This window comes from Saimiri boliviensis, chromosome 8 (genome assembly GCF_048565385.1).
Source record: "Saimiri boliviensis isolate mSaiBol1 chromosome 8, mSaiBol1.pri, whole genome shotgun sequence".
Classification (NCBI taxonomy): domain Eukaryota; kingdom Metazoa; phylum Chordata; class Mammalia; order Primates; family Cebidae; genus Saimiri; species Saimiri boliviensis.
The window spans coordinates 104,501,540-104,507,799 of NC_133456.1; positions in this window are offsets into that span (position 1 = coordinate 104,501,540).

Below are 6,260 nucleotides of genomic sequence, written 5' to 3' on the forward strand. Positions count from 1 at the left end.
CTGGGGCCCGAGTGTGCTGCGGGGATTCAGGGAACATCACAGACACTCAGGAGGTTGGAGTGAAGCCAAGAGAAAACGATGGGAGATGGGGATGATGGATACCAGAGCAAGGTGACAGGGACCTTGCCAGGGATCGTCATGACTTGGACTTTGACTCAGGAAAATGGGGAGACCACCTGAGGTCAGAAGTTCGAGACTAGCCTGGCCAACATGGGGAAACACTGTCTACTAAAAATGCAAAAATTACCCAGGTGTGGTGGCATGCACCTATAATCCTAGCTACTCAGGAGGCTGAGGTGGGAGAATTTCTTGAATGTTGGAGGGGGGAGGTTGCAGTGAGCCAAGATTGTACCACTCCAGCCTGTGCAACAGAGTGAGACTCCGTTTCAAAACACACACAGGTGGAGGACTGGATTTGGCCTGGGGGTCACAGTTTCCCAGCTCCTGCCCAATCCATAGCTCCAGATGCATATATCCTGTGTCTTGGATATCTCTGTCCAGACCCTTTGCTGAGGCCCGGAGAGGGGAAGCAATTAGATCAACGTCACCCAGCAAGGCAGGGCAGAGGAAGACAGGAGCCTAGTCTTCTCACTCAGTTGTCACAGAGCCCCTCATCGTTAATCCCTACCGCAACTCCTTACCTCTCTATCCGTTTCCGTTTAGTGATTAATGATTATTTATTGAACACCTAGTATGTGCCTGACCCTGAACTGAGCCCTTCTTCTCTACTTCCCTGACCACTCCCTGCATTTCTCCATCATACTGCTCATCATGAGTCAGGGACCAAAATGACTCCCAATTGCAGTGCCTCCCTGACCCAAAAGACCCCGAGACTCTCTCACCTGCTCCCCAGTTGAAGTGTGGACTCCTGCAGGGAAGCTGTCCACATCTGGCCATAGGGCACAGGCCTCTAGGACTCTCTGCAGTCTGGCTGGGTCCGGCTCCTGCCTGAGGCACACGTTCTCCACCACGGAGGTGTTCTGCATCCAGGCCTCCTAGAGCGTGTAGGCCACCGAACACTAAAACACAACTTACTTTGGTCACAGAAGGATGATGGGGACAGAGGTATGACAGGTTTTGAGGAGCAGTGGGAGCTGGGCTCTCAGTGGTGGGTGGAGAGAATGAATGAAAGTGAACTTGGCTGGGATGGGGAGGGGTGGAAAGGCAGTGAGGAAAGGGACTTTCAGGATGATGGGGACATCCTAGCAGACAGGCAGAGGGTGGCCTCACCTTGATGCCCACAAACCCCTCCACCTTTGACAGCTCCTCAAAGAGGACAGACAGCAGGGAGGACTTCCCTGTCCCCACTGGACCGACTACAGCGAGCAATCAGCCCTGGGGCATGGTGAGGTTTATTCTTTCAATGCCAGAAAGGAGACATGACCTTGGTTAGGGGCCCAGTCCCCATCTCTGAGGAAGGGTGCGCCCCAGAAGGAGCCCGGCTTTCCTGTCTGGGAGTCTAAGAGCACCTGTGGGGCTGTTCTTTTCCCAGTCCTTGTCTGGCTATTTGAGCAACCATCCTGTGCACATCTGTGCATGTGCACACGCATACACACAAAGCATGCACACATGCATGTACATTTGCACACATACAAGCATGCTAGCGTGCACAGCAACATACAATGTGGGTACACATCCACACAAAGTGTATGTGCATACCCAAGCAATCCACGGTCACATGCATACATGTGTGCACACATGCACACCATGCACACACATGCCTGCAGGTCCACCCCCGTGCACACACAGTTGGCAGTAGCCTCAAGGTTTCACCAGCCTGGCCTCCTGTCTTGGCTTTTGAAATAGCTAGGCTCTTTCCTCCCCTCCCTGCCCCTGCTGTTGGTCTCGCCCCACTCCTCCACCCCGTAACCAGAGGGATTTGTTAAAACCAAGTCAGCAGTGGCTCACGCCTATAATTCCAGTACTTTGGGAGGCTGTGGTGGGCGGATCACCTGAGGTTGGGAGTCTGAGACCAGCCTGATCAGTATGGAGAAACTTTGTCTCTACTAAAAATACAAAAAGCTGAGTGTGGTGGTGCATGCCTGTAGTTCCAGCTACTTGGGAGGCTGAGGAGAGAGAGAGGGGAGAATGGCTTGAACCAGGAGGGTGGAGGTTGCAGTGAGCTGAGATTATATCACTTCACTCTAGCCTGGCAACAGAGTGAGACTCCATCTCAAAAACAAACAAAAAGCCCAAGCCAGCTCTTGACACTTACCAGCTAAACCCGTCAGCACTCCCATTTCACTCAGAGTCAAAGCTGAAGTCCTGACGATCAGGAACGTCCCGGCTCCTTCCACTCCGCGCGTCGGCTGCTCTTTCTTGGCCACGCTGACCTCCTTACTGTTTCTTGAACACAATAGGTCAGTGGTTCTCAACTGGGGGTGACTGCATCTCCCAAGAGTCATTTGGCAAGATCTATTTTTGGATGTCACAACTGGTAGGGGATGCTGCTGGTATCTAGTGGGTAGAGCCTGGGCGTCCGCTCAACATCCCACAGTACACAGGACAGAACCCAGCAGTGAAGTTTCAGCCCAAAATATCAACGATGCTGAGGTTTGAAAACCCAAGTCCAGGCATACTTCTGACCCAGGCAGGACCTTTGCACCAACCTCTCACTGCCTAGAAGGCTCTTCTCCCAGGCCAGGCATGGTGGCTCGTGCCCATAATCCCAGGCCATTGGGAGCTGAGGCAGGTGGATCACTTGAGGTCAGGAGTTGGAGACCAGCATGGCCAACATAGTGAAACCCTGTCTCTACTAAAAATACAAAAATTGGCTGGGTGTGGTGGCACGTGCCTGTAATCCCAGCTACTCAGGAGCCTGAGGCAGGAGAACTGCTTGAACCCAGGAGGTGGAAGTTGCAGTGAGCCGAGATTGTACCATTGCATCCCAGCCTGGGCCACAGAGCAAGACTCTGTTTCCAAAAACAAACAAACAAAAACCACCGCTCTTCTCCCATACACGTGCATGGCTCACTGTCTTTCCTTATGATCTTGGCTTGGATGCCAAACCTTCCCTCACTAGGCCTGCCGTCGTGCTCTGTCCCCCTGTCCTGGCTTCCTGTTTGGGCCTGACCTCTATCAGCATGTCACCCCAAGAGAGCTGGGCCCTTGTCCCTTTCTTTCACCCACTCCCCAATACCTACAACAGAGCATGGCCCCTAGCAAGTGCTCCATCAGTGACGTGAGTGAACGACAACCCAGGACACATTCTCTGCCTTCTTACAGAGTTTCAGGGCTGCCTGGGATTTTTGGCCACAAAGCCCAAGCCATAGAGTTGAAGGCTGTAGGTGATAATGATCTGGGACTGATCAAGGTGGCACAGAAGTAAGCAAAGCTGATGAGGCTGAACCGTGGGGCTCCTCAGCCAGCCCCACCTTGGCAATGTCTTGGCCAGCCTGGGAGCAGAGGGGTGTTTCCCCGATGGGGGAGACTGAGATGCCTTGGTCCCCATGCTGTACAGGTCCCCACCTGCAGGAGGTACAGGAGCATCCTGAGAACCTTCCTGGCAAAGGCCCAGCCCAACCTAACCCACCCTCCTGTTCCAGGCTAGAAACATGCACCATCTCTCAGGTGGAAGGTGGCAGGAACCCCACGCAGCTTCTTCCTAAAAACATGAGGCTGGTTTCCATAAGTGTCATTCTGTACCTGTGGAGGGAGGGAGGGCTTTCCCGGAACCAGGTGAGGATGGCACCATGTATTATGATGCAGTCCTTCTTGGCAGCTGCAGGGCACAAGAGTCCAGTTACAGGAGACCCCTGACCTGGCCAGCCTCTGCATCAGAGAGGCCAGGGGCAGAAACTGCAGCAGGAAATCTCTCCCACTCAGCAAACGGTCCTGTTACTAGCTGGCTTGTATGTGACCCTGCAGGGGTCTTGTTCTTTCTGTGTCCCATGGCTAATAATCCAGGGGAAGTCAAACCATGGCCCAGAGACCAAATCCTGCCTACTGCCTACTCTTATCAATAAAGTGTTATTGGAACACAGCCAAATCCATTCATTTCTATATTTCACGTTTTGAGCAGTTGTGACAAACTGGCCCACTAGCCTAAAATATGCATAATCTGGTCATTTATGAAAAAGTTAATGAACTTCTGATATAAATTACATTCTAATCCCAGTCTTCCCAGAGAGTGAAGGGGGTGTTATTAATTTCACTGTGGCCAGGCGCAATGTCTCACGCCTGTTATCCCAGCACTTTGGGAAGCCGAGGTGGGTGGATCATTTGAGGTCAGGAGTTTCAGATCAGCCTGGCCAAGATAGCAAAACCCCATCTCTACTAAAAAGTATGAAAATTAGCCAAGTCCTCTGGTGGGCACCTGTAATCACAGATATTCTAAAGGCTAAGGCAGGAGAATTGCATGAGTCTGGGAGGTTGCACTGAGCCTAGACTGCACTGCTCACTGCACTCCAGCCTGGATGACAGAGCAAGACTCCATCTCAAATAATGTTAAATACTTATTAGAATATAGATTATATATTGACTTTTAATTATATAACTATAATAATTATAACCGTTATAATCAATAATAAATATTTCACTGTGACACGTGTGATTAGATTAGTGGTTCTTGATCCTTAACACAGAATCTCCTGAAAGATTTTCTAAAAATCAAAGCTCTCAGCCCAGATCCATTAAATCCAGTCTCACAATCGGCTGCTGTGATGATTGATAGGCCCCTTTTGCAGATGGAAATACGGAGCTGAGAGAGATGATCTACTTGTCAGGATCAACTAGCTGGTCAGTGCTGGGGCTGGCCAGCACCACAGGCGAGGATTTTTACCACGAGGTGAGTGTTTTTCAGGTACGCAGTTTGCCTACGTTCTTCTGTACAACAAGGGGGAGGGTGTCTTGGTCCGTGGGGTGACAAAAGGATGGGGTGGAGGGGCAAGCCCAGGTAACTTGAGTTTGGGGAGTCTTACCGTGCAATGATGCTTGCAATTATGATACTTTATTTCCTTTCTCTTTTTTTTTTTCTAAGATGGAATATCGCTCTGTTACTGTGTCTGGAGTGCAGTGGCATAATCTTGGCTTACTGCAACCTCTGCCTCCTGGGTTCAAGTGATTCTCCTGCCTCAGCTTCCCGAGTAGCCGGGATTACAGGGGCATGCTACCATACCTGGCTAATACTTGTGTTTTAGTAGAGACTGGGTTTCACCATGTTGGTCAGGCTGCTCTGGAACTCCTGACCTCATGATCCACCCACCTCAGCCTCCCAAAGTGCTAGAATTACATGAATGAGCCACTATGCACAGCTTGCAGTGATGCCATTTTCTAACTTGACCAAAATGTTGCCATGCTTATCATCTTGGGCTTTCTGCATGAGGACAAGGACCTGATCTGTTACAGCAGGAGTCCGCCACCCCCAGCTCACAGACTGTTACCAGTCTGCAGCCTCTCAGGAACTGGACCATACAGCAGGAGGTAAGCAGAGGACAGGCAAGCCTTGTGTCATCTGTGTTTATAGCCACTCCCCATCACCTGCATCACCGCTTGAGCTCCGCCTCCTGTCAGATCAGCAGTGGCATTAGATTCTCATAGGAGTATGAACCCTATTGTGAACTGCGCATGCAAGGGATCTGGGCTGCATGCTCCTTATGAGAATCTAATGTCTGATCATCTGTCACTGCCTCCCATCAACCCCAGATGGGACCGTCCAGTTGCAGGAATACAATCTGAAATCATTACATATTACAGTGTAATAATAATAAATGTACAATAAATGTAAAATGTTTGAATCATCCCAAAACCATGCACCCCACCCTGGTCCATAGAAAAACTGTCTTCCACAAAATCAGTCTCTGGTGGCAAAAAGCTTGGATCACTGTGTTAGCATCCCTGCTGAACGTCCAGGATGGCACAAAGTGGGTGCCCAGTGAGTGGTTGCTAAACGGCTAACAGAAACGGCAGCACGATGTCTGTTTCCAGTGACACGCAGATGGCGTGCTCTGCACGTGCCAGTCCATTGCATGGAGTCCCCATCTGCCCCAAGCGCTGATGCTGGCTTGCCTTATGGGCCAGGGTGGCCGCCATTCCCCTCTCCCTCCCACACTCCTCCTGCCAGACACAGCACTCACAGTGTCCAGAGGAACCGAGTCCTGTCCACTGCACCAGGCGCAACTTATTCCGGGCAGGGAAGGCAACCGGATGGTCAGAGGACACCCAGGCCTAGGGAAACCAAAGCCCCCAGTCACCCAGCCAGAAGGCAAAGAACTCTTTGGGTTTTGGTGTCTCAAGATGTGTGTCAACAGCTTCCTGTCTAC